General features: G+C 38.1%; 1 pseudogene; it reads left to right on the plus strand.

The window, feature by feature from the left end:
- The first annotated feature begins 15,904 nt into the window (after positions 1 to 15,904).
- On the plus strand, positions 15,905 to 16,858 carry LOC139037033 (SCAN domain-containing protein 1-like; annotated as a pseudogene).
- The last annotated feature ends 238 nt before the right edge of the window (positions 16,859 to 17,096 follow it).

Genomic DNA, 17,096 nt, shown 5'->3' on the forward strand with positions numbered 1-17,096 from the left:
TCCACTCAAATTGCTTCTTCCTGGAATAAATCTTTTAGGGGTGCTTTTATGAGTGGTAAATTTAGTCACTTTGTCTTAAAATATATTGATTTTACCTTATTTAAGCCTTCCAAGTGAACGATAATCTAGATGTGGATAGAATTCCAAATTGACAGTTTTGAACCTATTATTCCATTAACTCTGAACTTGTTCTGTTGGAATCTATTGTCATTTTGACTGATGTTCACTTTCCATGTAACTTTTAAAAATTTTCTGCTTGTTTTAATATTTTCTTTTTTTTAAGTATTCTGTAGTTCTTTATCCTGAGCATTCATGTCTTTCATTAATTCAAGGAAAGTTTTGTCATTATCTTTTGAAATACTGCCTCCTTTTCACTCTCCAGTGTCTCCTTGGAAATTTCTATTAGACACTGGATATCTCCTTCTCTCTTCCATGTCTCTTAAACTTTCTATCCTACTGCCTTAGATCTATATTCTGTATATATTTCCTTAGATATATATATAGATATAGATATTTCCTTATATATTTTATGCTCTATATCTTAGGGTATAAAATCTCTATTTAAGGAATTCAGTTTTAAAGTTACAATATTTTTCAATTTTTACTTTTAGAAGTTCTATTTTTAAAGCTTACCTTTTATAGTATCTCATTTCCCTATGCTTTCTATTTTGTCTTATCTCTTAAACTATTTTAAACATTTGTATTTTTGTAGTGCTATAAGCTGAAGTTTGGGGAAGGGAAGTTTTGACAGTGTTTCAATCTGCTGTTTATTGAATCTGATAACTTTCACAAATGGTGAGTTGTTTCCTCCTTTGTTTCATAATTTTAAAACTTAGGATTTATCTTCAATGGAGATTTTTTTTTTTTTTTTTTTTTGGTGAAGACTTGGATTTGGAATTACCCTCCAAAGTAGCTTATTTGTTCATTCAATTTTTGCTTTTTCCAGACTACTGAGTGGTACCACAAATGGGGACAAGTTTTTACATTCAGTTCAGTTCAAGCACTCAGTCGCCTCCGACTCTTCGCTACCCCAAGGACTGTAGTTTTGTTTTGTTTTTTTACATTAACTTTTCCATTTGAGGAGTGGAGGCAAGGCAGGTTTTCCTAGGCCATTCTAGAAGTTCCAAATCTATGCATGGAGTAAACTTGGGATTTTTGATTTCTTGTTTATTTTGCTCATACCTAAAGACCTAGGCCAGAGAAGGCAATGGCACCCCACTCCAGTGTTCTTGCCTGGAGAATCCCAGGGACGGGGGAGCCTGGTGGGCTGCCGTCTATGGGACCACACAGAATCAGACACGACTGAAGTGACTTAGCAGCAGCAGCAAAGACCTAGGCATTGACAATTCCCTTTGAGTCTCCCTGAGACATTGGGGAGTTTTTCTAGTCCTTTCACAGAGTTACATCCTTTTCAGTGTCCCTGCATAGGTTTAAAATTCATGTCCCTAAATATTAGAGTTAATTGCCAAGTCTGAAATTTACCTCTGCTCACCAGGGTCACTGCAGGCAGAGCTATGTGTTCAAATAGCTCATCAAATAGCTATGTGCTCAAGCCCATGTTCAAGTAGCTCATTCAATTAAACTCATGCTTAATACTTTTACCAGAGTCAAACTTCTTTTTATGGAATGATAATTCAAAATTAAAAGACATTTCATAGAAAAACAACTTTGGTTTCATAGAAAAGTCAATCCATTGAGACTCTCATTTGTTTGTGTAAAAATGATGTGCTACAGAGGAGTTATGAACTAAATTCTTAAATTGTTATAGGCCAAAGAAAGAAAAAAACACAGGAAGCAAATATAATACATCAATGATAGGTTCAATCCAAGTCGAAGCTTATTGTTTAAGTGGGGTAGTTTTACAAGTAGTGTAAATAGAGACAAGTGGTAGAAGAATTGAACTAAGTCATCACACAGCAAATGCTATAAAGTTCATGTCATCATAAAACAGCAGTTACATAAATTCCATCTTCTTACATAGATGCTTTCAAGAGTTCAGGACCATTAAGTGTAGTGGTAATATGCAATGAAAAAAATTTAAAAGAGTGATTTTTATTCCTTAGTCTTGTGTTAAGGGAAAACACTATTTAATTGAATGTTTCCTTTAATTGTTGCTCATGTAGTTTAATAAAGCTACATGACTCAGGTTTATGTTTGACCTTATGTTTGTACATATTTAAGTGACCCTTAAATAAAGACACTTTAAGTCATCATTGAGGATCCAAGTAAGAAACAGTGATATATCAATTGGACTCTAGAGTGGGAGACAGAATCCCTGCACACAAGCTTGGGTTTTCTGTTAGGCTGAACCATATGAAACTCACATATGGTTTGTTTGTTTGTTTTTTTAGTTACAAAAATTGCAATGACATACAGCAGCTTTTTAACACTGAGGAAGAAATTTAGCCTCTTTGAGTACCTCCTTTCTCATCTGTAGAATAGAGAAAACAGCTCTGATTTGCCTCAAAAAGTAGTTGTTTATATATTGAAATAGGATTTCTTTTACAGTTTCATATAGATCAAGTCACTTTTCCCCCCTTAGGGATGTGTCCCAAGGAATCTGAGGCTTTTCTAATCAGACAATTGCTGTGTCTCCTCTGAACAAGTGAGATGCCTTGATGCCCCCAACCGCTAGGCAAGAGAGGAGAGCAGAACTAACTGAAAGTGAAACTTCCCCAAGAAGAGGGGAGGTTCCAGCTCCTCCCCACCACAAACCTCAAAGACAGCTTTTCCAGGCTTAAGAGTTTCCGTTCCTTCTATTCTTAACTCATCGCTGGACTAAATGTTTCTATCACTGTTATAAATGCCACTGTGGTGGTGGTGGTGGTGGTGGATTAGTCACTAAGTCATGTCCAATCCCAAGGACTGTAGCCCGCCAGGCTCCTCTGTCCATGGGATTTCCCAGGCAAGAATACAGAAATGAGTGCCATTTCCTTCTCCAGGGGATCTTCCAACCCAGGTGTCTAACCTGGGTCTCCTGCACTGTAGGCAGATTCTTTCCAGACTGAGCTACCAATCGCCACTCGAATGAAAGCCAAAATATTAGCAGTATTACAAAGTGCAAGAAAAGCAAGACAGATACCCACATGCAAAGACCACAAAGATCCAACCCACTTTTTGGTCAGAGAGCGTGAAGCTGACACTTACACTATCCCTATCTCCAGGACACACTAATTTTTAATAGTAATGACTCTCATTTTTATAAGCAACTGATGTATTTGTAAGGTGTTAATTTGGTGGAAAAAGAAGACAGTCTATGCTCAATAGAAAATAAAAATGGACAGATAACAAGAAGTTATCAGACAAGATTCCTGAATATTGGGAGCAGATTGCAAGAATCTGGGATGAAAAATCATACATCTGCATATATGTGCAGATATACAAGATCTACACATAAAGACATGGACATAAATGTAAAAAATATACAACCTTTGACAGAGCAAAGACAAAGAAAATATTTATAGACACACAACGGAGGCAACAATAAGGTGTATCTGAACATGAGAAATTAAGAATTACCAGATGAGGTTAGCTTGTCGTTTTCAGTATACATTTACATTTGTGGCCAGGATGACCCCAGATTCAGATATAAAGTTGAGGTACAAGGATAATAATATCTCAAGTACCAACTTTGGACAGCCATGAGAAATAGGGAGCATGAAATGAGGAGATTTCACAAGGGGCTGCTGTGGACATGAATCATATTTACCACAAGAAGATGACTACTATTTGTGATGCTATCAATTTTATTTATATAAGGTGAGAGGGAAGTAAGGAGTAGAAGAGAGAACAAAGTATAGATAGTTATCTTTTAAAATTCAAGTTATCCTTTAAAATAAAGTTTTTCTGTTTAATTCTGGATAAAACTAGAAATGTAAATATGAGATTTCCAGATTTCCCAGAAACTACAGTGAAAATTGAATGTGATTATTTCTCTTGCAAAGACTATATGAGTTTTTTTCCATTTAGAATTTGTATATTTCAGTAGCTAAGTGGAAGCAGCCACAAATGTAGACTTCTGTCTGAGAATATTCTTGGAATACTCTAGGAAAATACATGTGTCTGGCAGAAATATTTCTCAATTGTTTTGAGCACCTATCCCCCTCAAAAATGGATCACAAATTCAGAAAATGAGTGTGTGGGCACACACACAGACACACACACCATCTCACCACTCAATCCCTAAGCAAATGTTTTCTTATTTTGTCTATTCAAACACATCTGCATTTTTTACGGTGGAGAAGGAAAGAATGGCTTTGCTACTTTTCCAGGCAAAGGGGGAATACACTAGTACCTCAAGAACTGTGCCCGCATCTGCACTTTTTAAAAAAATTGTTCTCTTTTTATTTTTATTTTATTAATAACTCTAACAAACATATATACTGAAAATAAAAACTAAGTCTTCTTCTGCCACATGAACTTATAAGATTGAGGAAAGAGATGGGGTGGGTTACAAGTCATAGGAGTCTCTGACAGGTTAGACATGTCGCATCATCCTTAAGTGGCTTAGGTTGCTTGTACTTAGAATTACTGTCTTTTTTTCAATTTTCCCCAAATCTGCCGTAAATTCATTAATTACTCACTAATCAAATACAATCCCACAGTTAACTACTGTCTAGATCTACTCTGGTGTACATATGGTGTTAGTAAAAAATGCAGAAAGGATACAGAGGAAAGGTCTCGCCTCATCTGCACCTTTGCAAGGTGACTCAGCTTTTCATGGCCACAAACAGCATCTGCATCTCCCAGACAAACAAGGTCACAGGAAAGAGGTAAATCTTCCGCCTCTTTCTGAACCACTGGAGTATTCCTGGATTAGACCTTAGTCATCTTCCTTCTCTTCCCTTTCCTTTCCTCTTCCCTCTATGTCCCTTTGTCCCCAAACATGATGATCCATTAGCAAGCAATACTCATAAGAATATTATCATTAAAGAAAAGAAGAAAAAAACAGAAGCCCTAGGAGCTATTTAAGGATTTCCTACTCCCACATGGGAGAGTATTTTGGTTTATGTCAGTCTTCAGGTGTCAATTTAAGAGGGACCTTAATTAACATTGAACTTTCCAAGTTTGCTTATGATTAACCTTCCACTCTGGCCCATTTTATTTCACTGTCCTCTTACATTTTGTACTGTTCTACTGGGCTGTAAAGTCCTAAAGGCCAAGGACTACAGTATTAAGCACTACAGTAAGTGGATGCTCATGAAATATTTAAGCGATAGGACAGAACTGTGCTATTCCTAATTCAGCCTCCGACTTGGGACACCACCCAGTACTCTGGAATGTGATCATCCTTTCCAAGCGTCATGGTGATGTTGACCACAGCAAAGGGAAACAGTCTCTCAGGAGAAACCAGAAGGCCTTCTTCTAGTTAGTCAGCACACGGAAGACAAGCTGATTCATAAAATCCCAATGAGGCAACCATTAGACAAGTCAAGCAGCAATTGAATCATAAGAGCCATAAGAATCCACCTGCCAATGCAGGGGGCGTGGTTTCAGCTTCTGCTCCAGGAAGATTCCACATGTCGCAGAGCAGCTAAACCTGTGGGCAAAGCTACAGAGCCCGAACTCTAGAGCCCGTGCTCTGCAACGAGAAGCCGCCGCAATGAGAAGCCTGCACCCTGCAACCAAGAAAGCTCCCGCTCGCCACAACTAGAGGAAGCCCAGTGCAGCCAAAACAAATTTAATTAATTTAAATAAATAAATAAAATGTTAGTGAAAACAAACAAGCCGATGATGTTTAAGAAAAATTCAGTAGAGGAGCGACAAAACATAGTGGGAAAAAAAGATTGGTTTTGGAGTTAGAGACAATTCGAGTCACATCCTCGTTCTGCTGCTTAGCTGTGTGACCTTAGGCTAGACACTTTAACATCTTTAAGCCTCTTTTTCTTTATTGACAGGGAAATGATAATATATTTTGTTAGATCATCCTGTATATTGTGAGACATTCTTTCATTTAATGTAAGCAAAACATTGCCAACTATACACAATGCTTTCTAGTAGAAATGTGGAAATTTTATTTCAAGCTTATTGGAAAAGTTGCTTTAAATTGGGCAGTTTTAATCATATGCCACCCTGATACATAGATAAAAAGAAAAACTTAGCAAAATAAATTTAAAATATTCTTCAAATTTTATATGGTGACAACTTTCTGAATTACCTTTGACTCCAAGTTATAGATGTCTCCTTTTTTCTCCCCAATATTGGCCTCTATGCCATCATGAGCCTTGAAGACGGTTATTCCTTAAAAGATGCCTCCATATGGCTTTCAGAATTTTCTTCCAAGTCATGTTTTGATGACTCTGTGCTGCTTTCACACCACCAGGAGTAACAATAAAGTTTGCTCACAAGCGGGCAATGACAACAGTTATTATGCCTGCTGTCTTTCTGATAGTACCTAGGACGACATCAAATAGAACAAGGCTCATCAATTTTCTTTATTGTTATTTAGGGCTAAATTATTCTCTTTTTTTCAGAGGCTATGCTGTGTCTAAAGGGTGATTGGCAGCATCACTGGTTTCTACCCATTAGATGCCAGTATCACCCATGCCCCTCATCTCCCACTCCTATCCCTGAGCTGTGACTATTAAAAATGTCTCCCTACATTGCCAGTGTCCCCTGGAAGGCAAAAACATCTCTAGTGAAGAACCATTTATGTAGGATAACACTAATAAATCAGTTCATAGATCTTTGTGAGATAACAAGAGCCCAAAACAGGAATAATTCTCAGGGACAGTGGTTACTTGTTTCAGCCTTCAACCCTAGACTCACTTGTTCTCTCGTTCTCTCTGGCATTGAGGATGAAACTTTGGTCTCAAGGGAGCAGCCCTCCGAGACAGAAGTCTTTGCAATCTCTGTAAAGCACTTTCCTAGACCATCAAAGTGACGCACTGGCCAATTCTCCTAGCTGCTGGGAAGGAACTGCAGAATGCACACAGGGCATCTTCCTTCTGTACTCTGTGAATGTGCATTCACCAGTGGGGAAAGGGACTTTTAAGAAGAACTGAGTTTAGTAGTGGTGTATTTGAAGCTTTTTCTATTTCCAGAGTATTATTGGCCTATCCTGTAAGCCTATTTTGAGAATTCTATAACCACAAAAGCACCTTTTTTTTTTTTTTTTTTTTTGCACTACACTGTTGTGAGGTATGAGCAGAACTTTGGGAATCTTTAGGGAAGTAAAATTTGAACATCACAAAACTTGGTGGTGGTTACAGACTTTAGTGTGCATAAGTATTACCTTACAGAGCTTGTTTAAAATGCAGATTCCTTATAAACATCCAACAAAATGTTATTCAGTTTGAAAAAATAAGGAAATTCTGACAGATGCTATAACCTGAATGAACCTCGAGGACATTATGCTAGTGAAATAAGCTAGACACAAAAAGGCATGTATTTGGGATTTCCCTGGCAGTCCAGTGGTTAGTACTTTGCCTTCCAGTGTCGGAAGTGCGGGTTCCATCCCTGGTTGGAGATGCCTCATGCCTCGTGGCCAAAAGATCAAAATATAAAACAGAAGCAATATTGTAATAAGTTCAATATATACTTTAAAAATAGTTCATATCAAAAAATATCTTTAAAAAAGACAAGTACTGTATAATTTCACTTAAATGAGATATGTAGAATAGCCAAACTCAGAGAGACAGAAAGTTAAATGACGCTTGTCAGGGCTGGGGTTAAGTGGAAAGGGAAGTTATTATAGCATTCAGTTTTGCAAGATGGAAGAGGTTCTGGAAATGGATGGTGGTGATGGTTGCACAACAATGCATATGTTCTTAATGCCACTGAACTCTACACTTAAAAACAGTTAAAATGATACATTTGTGCTATGTGCATTTCACCACAATTTTAAAATAATTTAAAATACTAAATTTAAAAAATCAGATTCCTGGTTACAACTAGTGATTCTGTTTCTGAATGGTCCATAAATTTGCATTTTTAATAAGCAACCCAAGATCTGATTCTGATCTTCAGATTATTCTTTGAGAAATACTAGTTTATAAAGGAGATAAATATAAGGATGCACTGAGGCCAGTTAGAAATGTATGATTTGCCAGAAATGCCAAAATACAACTCCTTCAGTAGAGACAAGATTAAAAAATTGGTTCGCAGGGAGAAAGCTCTGAAAAATAATAGGACAGACCTCAAGGGCTACAAAAATGACTCTATATTTGATCTAAGAGAAGGCAATTGGTAGACACATGGAACCTTGTTTGATGTACCTGTGGGTGGAGGTATGAAAGCTTAGTAAAGGGGAGGGATTCCTCACATGCATAAATCACCACTTAGGAAAGTGGGTAATTGCTTACCATTTAGGCAATTATGCATGCAAATGAGAAGAGTATATGTATATATATATATAAGAGCCAACAAAACAAAGAAAAATTGTTAGCACATTCTTCAGCCACCATGCCAGTCACACCATCATTTTCAGCTGCTAAGATGTAAGTACCAGCAATGACATGGTTTCCAACTGTTTGATGCTCTGACAGTCATGTGGGGATGCAAGAATGTTTCATTTAGAGAGTGTTTTGAAAAACAAAAAATTATGATGGAGTCTTTTCCAGTTGACTTCATATTCTCCCCATACTAAAACAATATGACATTTAATAAATTACAGGCCTAAGAAAGTTTTTAAACTAATTTTCATTCTCAGTGTTAATATTAAGTGGGAATTCTAGAATTCTCCCTTCTATCTTCCAGTTCTTCCACTTTTCGAGGCATATAAATAACAAGCATATGATAAAGGAAACAGATTATGAGACTTTTCTTCCCTTTTTTAAAAATGTTATGTTAGTGATATGGTCATTAGTAATGTTTTGTTTTTGTGTTGTATTCATCTACTGTCTGGAACAGCTTCTGTTCATTCTTAGATTCATAGTTCAAGGTATTTCAGGAGAAGAGCCTCTATTTTTAGAGCTTCTAATCTCTCCTATTTCTCTTGAACTTTAATATGATAGCTCTCAGATGGATGTAATGAAAAGTCATCATCTCAGATCTTTGTCTGTGAAGTTAAATGGAAATGCTGATGCTCTCAATTGCTTATAATTTTAAAAATCAATAAACTTTTATATGAAAAAATTGAACCTACAGAAGAATGCATGAGTTTTAAAAAATAAGAATAATTAAGATATAGTTGCTGCTCCACAGGGTTTACCATCTAGCTAGGGAAGAAAGGTATGTAAACAAAAAGTACAGTGAAAAATTAATTGCAGGGCAATGGTAAAGGTCTGTATGGGTAGAGTGAGGCTTGAGGGAGGGTGTCATCAGGAAGGGATGAATCACATGGGGAGGCTCAGGAAGTCTTCATAGGCAAAGTGAGCTGAGTCTTTAAAATGAAACTCTGTCTTTAAAAGGTTTAAAATCATCAAGTTAACAATCTCATCAGAGATCAAAATTTTAAATATATGAAAGAGTAGTGAATAATTTGGCATTAAGTTGTGTGGGACTGATTAATAGATCTCAAAGCTTTTAGAGAAGTAGGGCAGGTAGGCTGGAGAAGGTGCAAACAAAAGATATAAAGTGAAGTTGAGCCAAGCCTTACGATGAGCAGGATATATATTATATTAACAGTGGAGGAGATGGAGGCACCAGCAGGGAAAGCGACTAAGCAAAGACAGGGACCACGAGGGAACAACTGACTAGAGCATGGCTGGGGGAATCACGAGATCAGATCAAGATGGGGTTTCAGAAGCAGGCAGTTTGGGAACTGTGAGAAAGGGTGAGGTCCTTTCTCACAGATCCCTGATCCAGGAAATCATATGCTAAAAGCAAAACTTCAAGAAAACAAGTCTAGTTTCAATTTTGAAAATGGACTCCAAAGAGCCTAGAGTAGAATCTGGGAGGCCAGCAGACAGGCTGCTGCAATCCTCCAAAAGGAAGGCGTTGAGGGCCTGAGAAGGGGCGGCAGCAAAGAACTGGGTAGCAGGGGGCTGGGTCAGTCACTGCCCCGGTGGTGAATAATTACATTCGTATTTCTCCTCATACTCTTCAGAATGATGCATCAACATACATGTCGTCTATAAGATGCTACAGAAAAACCCGAACCAACTTTTTGGCCAACCCAATATATATGTCCAGCAACTTTATCTGATCCCTCAGAAAAGCCAAATAGTTTTGCAAAGGATTGGAGAAGGAAATGGCAACCCCCTCCAGTGTTCTTGCCTGGAGGGTCCCATGGGCAGAGGAGCCTAGCGGGCTACAGTCCCTAGGGCTGCAAAGAGTCAGACATGAGTGAGCGACTTCACTCTCTGAAAGAACAGAGAATTAGCAATGAGTGCAGCATGTCCCAGAACCCTGGTTTTTCAGTCCAAGTCACTTTAAGGTTGAGGTTGAGTTTCTCAACCTCAGCCCTATTGACTGAGTTTTGGACCAAATAATTCTCTGTTGTGGGGAGCTGTCCCGTACATTGTAGGGATTTCATCAGCATCTCTAACCCTGGTTGCCAGCAGCACCCCTTTCCCCAGTTGTGTCAATGAAAAATGTCTCCAGACTGTGCCAAATGTCCCTGGGGGCAGCGAAATGGTTGAGAACCACTGCTTTAATATGTCCTTTCAATTTTTATAAGAATAACATCTCCTCCTGTGCTTTAACTAGGCAGATACTTTCCATTACTTTTGCTTGTAAACCTTCAGCAAGTGCCACTCAGACACTGAGCCTTCGAAGGATGAAAAGAATCTAGACAGCACGGTCACTGCTTTTGTGATCAATTCATTTTGGAAAGGATGGCTAAAATTCATTACTGAAAGTTTCTCTTCCTTGAAGCATCATTTCAGGGTGTCTCACCTTGACACACTAGTTCTGTCTGGAATTGTGGGGATGATTAGCTTGATACTCTTGTCCTAGAAAGTTGTTTTGTTTTTTTTTTTACTCCCTGAGACCCCATCTCAGTCCCTGTGATTTTGCTCTTGAGGCAGGTCTTTCTTATTCACTTCTTTATTTGTGATCCTTATCTTCTTTCTTTGTCCTATTTATCTTCTTTATGATCTTTTTTTAAATTCCCAATCCCTTCCTAGTCAGTCTCATTCAACTTAGCTTCATATGATAGCCTTATTTCTCTAACTTGACTGTATGACCTCTGAAACCCCTATTAAATTTTATCAACATTTCTTTTACAATTATGAACTTTGAGTCTTCCTTCCTCTCTAATCAAAAACTGATTTTGTCCTCATGATCCAAATTTCCTCTTTGACCAAAGGTGGTCTTTTTCCCTTTGACTCTGGGGTCTCAGGACCCTCAGACATTGGCATTCAATTAACCTCTATATCCACTTCCCGACCACTTTTCTGGCTGCCTTTCTTCAGTACCCTCCTCTTTAAAAGTCCTCTTCTGGACATTCACATTGTCTTCCTTTCTCATCATCTGTAAACCAGGACACTTGCTTATAGAAAAGGGATTGGGCCAAACCTCCTCAATAGAAAAATCTCTCTGAATTCTAAAGTGCAATAATGATATACTTAAAAGAAATACAGAAAATATCAGAAGGTTGGGTTGGATATGAGGGAAGGATGAATTGAAAGGAAAATAGGTCCTCTTTAATCAACAAAAAACAATTCATCCCTTCCCCCAATTTATTGCAGTGAAAATAACTGCCTACCTTCAAAAATTAGTCTAAACCAGATCAGCTACCAACAGAACATCTTATTTTCTGTCCTAGACCACAAGGTACATCTCAAGTGCATATTTACTTATGCTAACAGCATTCTTATGTTTCCCAATATCATTCCAGAGTCCCAATCACCTTTTCCCTTAAATCTCTTAGATCAGTCTTGCTTCTTCTAGAAACAGCCTTTCTTTCTTCCATATAAATCCATAAAGTGTTGCTCGTTATGGTTATTAGGTATTATTAGGAACAGCTATCTTCACCCATGGGTGGAGATCTTATGTGTTCCAGCATTCAGAGCCATGTGGAAGGAGCAGGCTATAAAATCAGACTAGAGCAGGTGTGCCTTGTAAGTATTTACAGCTCCTCTGACTTAAGGCTCATCTGCTGAACTCAACTTAAGCTTCACATTTTGAAAAAACTGAGTTAACAATGACATTATGTTTGATACACTGAGTTCATATTTGGACCATTCTCTAGACTACTGAGGTGAAGATGGGGAGGTTCACAATTTTATCAACATGGACAAATAACAATTTTTTATTGTGTTTAAATTTACATGACATAAAGTTAACCATTTTAAATTAAATAATTCAGTGACAATTAGTACACACCTTGTTGTTCAAATACCACCTATGTCTAGTTCTAAAACATTTTTAGCACTCCATTGAAATACGACTTTTAAATCAACCTGGGTCTTCCCAGTGCACCAGCCCTGAGCACTTGTCTCATGCATCCAACCTGGGCTGGTGATCTGTTTCACCCTAGATAATATACATGTTTCGATGCTGTTCTCTTGAAACATCCCACCCTCACCTTCTCCCATAGAGTCCACAAGTCTGTTCTATACATCTGTGTCTCTTTTTCTGTTTTGCATATAGGGTGATCATTACCATCTTTCTAAATTCCATATATATGTGTTAGTATACTGTAATGGTCTTTATCTTTCTGGCTTACTTCACTCTGTATATTGGGTGAACAAAAACCACTACAATATTGTAAAGTAATTAGCCTCCAACTAATAAAAAAAAAAAAAAAAATTAAAAAAAAATCAACCTGGGAAACTATATATGGTTTGCACAGTATTTGCAGTAGGCATTCAGTTTCAATTTTCTTTTCTCATCCTACTAGTACCTTGTAATTCACTTTATAACATTTGATGGCTTTAGTGAAGTGGGAGTACAAAGATGACAATGAGTAATGGGAGAAACCCCATCTAGCCTAGGTAACCTGCCTCTTTGTAAAACTGCTAGGTAACATAGATCCATATAGAATACACTCTTCAAAAAGAGAGGTGTAGGATCTTGGGGCAAATAACTGCTTAAAATGACCATAGTAGGATTTTGGAGGAAATTAAACTAAAAAGAGAAACTAAAATTAAGATGTAAAGAACCATGCCTGACTCAATAAATAGTTGTCGAATGAATACATGAGCAAAAATAATCCTAAATGAATTAATGAAATAAGTCAGAATGAATGAAGGCATGCATACATTGGAAACGGATACAGGATGCAAGAAGGAGTGTTTCAAGTGAACGATTTGATAAGCCATGAGGAAAAGCATAGTAAATTCTTACTGTGTCACTGCAGTTGGACCAGCCTTAAAAACAAATAGGAAAGAGATGTAAAGAATCTATCATTTTGTATTCAAATATTTACACTATAGGCAAAAGATCAAAGTTTCCATAGCTTTTGCTGTTATCATATTTAAAAATTTAAAAGTAGGGGGACACTTTATACCTAGAGAAAACAGTTTCAAGGAAAAAATATTGATTGAATTCCAGTATTTAAGGTCTTAAAAAAGTCCCAGAAGTAGAATGGCATCTATTATTATACACATTATTGTTTATAAGCTTATATTTCTCCTCACACAGTCATAAATTAACATGACCATTTCTTAGTCAGCCTTGTGATATTATTCCTAATTTGTTTATTTCTTTGTGTGTTGAGTCATTTTTCTTTCCTATGACTGTTAGTTGAAGTATGCTATTAATTTTTTAGAATTGTCTATACAGAAAAAAAATTATCTAGTAAACTCCTTGACTAGAAGAAAATCTAATGTGATACATACCATCATGTGATTATTGGTATTATAGCATAGACTTAATTAAAGCACTGGCACATTTTCATCTACACAGTAATTAGTTTAATAGGATTTCACATGACCTAGAAGTTACTCTATTCCAAAAGAGTGCTCATTTCAGCTCCATTATACTCAATTTAGACATTCCAACTCCAGGACAATCAGCATATATGGCATATTTTTATCTATTTCAGGGAAATGCTATTAACTACAGGGAGGTCCTCTATTTCAGATAATTCTTACCCACCCACAGGCTTGGCTAGAGGATTCAGCATGCTTCTTAGCTGTGTTCTTTCAATGGCTCATATTTAGAAGTTTATGTATCATTACCCTGTTTGAAGGTACTTGATAACATTCTACTTGTACAAAGTAACATCCAACTTTGTCATTTGACAATTGTCTTAGCCTGTTCCAGCTGTTAAAACAAAATACCGAGGGCCCTAAAACAACAGAAATTGACTTCTCACAGTTTTGGAGGCTAGGGAGTCCAAGATCAAGATGCCAACAGACTCGGTGTCTAGTGAGGACCACTTCTTGGTTCATGGACTGCCATCTTCTCTCTGTCCCCACAGAGTGGAAGGCTCCAAGGAGCTCTCTGGGAGTTCTTTCCCGGAGTACTAATCCCATTCCTGAGGACCTAATCACCTCCCCACATTCCTACTTTCTAATACCATCACATTGGGAATTTAGTTTCAATATATAAATTTTGGGGGGACATAAACATTAGGTTTATAGCAACAATAGCCCTCTTAGACCACATGAAATAATAAATAAAACCAAGGGAAACAATCAGGTGCCACAGAAAAGGTGGTGGGTCAAATCCTGAAATTTGTGTAGCTTATATGCTATTTGAAGTGTGTCCCATAAACTAGAGCAAATGACTAGCAAAGGCAAGAAGGATCAAAATGTACTTAAAATAAATCCAAATTAAGTTAAGGAGGTTAGGTTGCGGATGGGGTAGGGGACTTGATTATTTACATTTGCCTAAAATCTTGCAACCAGACATTAGCTTGGTGCTGGTAATGAATTTAGAAATAAGAAATGAAATTGTCAAACTTTGTGTCATAGAATTTGCCTTCTTAAATCACAATACAAGTTTTAAAGAACGCTGGTGGCTCAGAGGATAAAGAAACTGCCTGTAATGTGGGAGACCTGGGTTCAATCCCTGGGTCGGGACGATCCCCTGGAGCAGAAAATGGCAACCCACTCCAGTATTCTTGCCTAGAGAATTCCATGGACAGAGGAGCCTGCCAGGCTACAGTCCATGGGATAGAGTAGAGTCGGACACGACTGAGCAACTAAGACACAGACACACACAGACAGTCTTGGTGTTGTGCTAAGTACACTAAGCAGACAATGATTTTGTCTAGTTTAAAACCTAGGATTTTTTGTTGTTGTTGTTGTTTTAATTAATTCATTTTTTATTGAAGGATAAATGCTTTACAGAATTTTGCTGTTTTCTGTCAAACCTCAACACGAATCAGCCATAGGTATACATACATCCCCTGCCTTTTGAACCTCCCTCCCATCTCCCTCCCCGTCCCACCCTCTAGGTTGATACAGACCCCTGTTTGAGTTTCCTGAGACATACAGCAAATACCCAATGGCTATCTACTTTACAAATGGTAATGTAAGTTTCCATGTTACTCTTTCCACACACCTCACCCTCTCCTCCCCTCTCCCCATGTCCATAAGTCTATTCTCTATGTCTGTTTCTTCATTGCTGCCCTGTAAATAAATTCTTCAGTACCATTTTTCTAGATTCCATATATATGTGTTAGAATATGGTATTTATCTTTCTGTTTCTGACTCGTTTCACTCTGTATAATAGGTTCTAGGTTCATCCACCTCATTTGAACTGACTCAAATGCATTCCTTTTTATGGCTGAGTAATATTCCATTGTGTATATATTCAATGTCTTTATCCATTCCTCTGTTGATGGACATCTAGGTTGCTTCCATGTTCTAGCTATTGTAAATAGTGCTGCAATGAACAATGGGATACATGTGTCTCTTTCAGTTTTGGTTTCCTCGGGGTATATGCCTAGAGCAGCGCTGCTGGGTGATATGGTGATTTTATTCCTAGTAAAACCTAGGATTTTTGAATCAAAAGAGAAAAAAAATCCAAATATGCTAATAAACTTTCTTTAAAATGTATAAAAGAAAAAAACCTTCACTCTTTCCCGGAGCTGGTGGCGGGGCTTGGCGTCTCGCTCCTCTCCTTCCCCCGTTCACCCGGCCTTCCGAGGGCCACCTGCGCAGGAGTCGGAAAAATCCTTTTGCAGAGTTCTAGGATGGAGACTGAAGGGTATCCAGAGATGCAAAGAGATGAAGTCCAGAATGATGAAATAAGGTCACCACCAAATGAGATGATGGCTGAGGAGCCAGAAGGCATCCTGAGAGCGCCGCCCCAGGTCCAGGTCCCAGCAGAGAGCCCGGCTGAAGACTCAAGACGACCTGGAGGCCGTGCCCCTAAGGAGGCCTCTCAACCCTGCAGCCTCCAGGCAGAGGTTCCGGGAGTTCCGCTATGAAGATGCAGCTGGGCCCAGGGATGTCCTGAGACATCTCCAGGAGCTTGCTGGACAGTGGCTGCGACCTGATATTCACACAAAGGAGCAGATTGTGGAAATGCTGGTGCAGGAGCAATTCCAGGCCGTCCTCCCTGAGGAGCTCAGAGCTTGGGCACTGAGGTGTCAGCCTGGGGTCAGAATCACTGGCTAAAATCTCACTGCTGCTTTTTCAGCCTACATATGAAAAGTGACCAAAGGCTCTCTTTGTTGCAAATCCAACTACAGTCATGAGAAATCTGAACCTTGATTTTCTTTGAGCTTGCCTTTGCTAGCTGTAATAAGAATCAATGAAAACCTTTTTTTTTTTTTGCCTGAAGCAGCTTTCTTTCCTGGCAGTATGAACTCCAAAATGAGTTTCCCTGCCTTATTGTAAGGACAATCAGTCTGCTGCTTGCCTTTGCTCTGCTGAATCCTCCCCTTTTGCACTTTGTGACATGCTTTAATATATAGTTTTTATGTATCCAAAGAGATGATTGCTTCAACTTTAATAGTCTTGATTCTTGCTGTGGTGGCTTGAATGGAAGCTTCTGTAACCCCACCAGTAACTCATTTGGGGTGTCCTTGAAGTGTTAAACTTTGATTCTTAATAAAAAAAAAAAAAGAAAAAAACCTTCAGTTTAGTCTGAGCCACCATTTGATTTAAGCATGTATTAATTAACTTTAATGGTTCAGTTAATTAGAGGTTGCAAGAGGCTATTGTGTAACAGCTGATGGGAAAAGGAGTATGTAGTTCTCAATCTTGCTCATTTCACTCTGAGTGGACATTTCCTCCCAGCGTGGAAGGAACTGAACTCTGTCTTTTCTATGTTAGAATTTTCCTTTATTCTTCCTGTTTCACTTTCCCCAC

This window comes from Odocoileus virginianus, chromosome 10 (genome assembly GCF_023699985.2).
Source record: "Odocoileus virginianus isolate 20LAN1187 ecotype Illinois chromosome 10, Ovbor_1.2, whole genome shotgun sequence".
Classification (NCBI taxonomy): domain Eukaryota; kingdom Metazoa; phylum Chordata; class Mammalia; order Artiodactyla; family Cervidae; genus Odocoileus; species Odocoileus virginianus.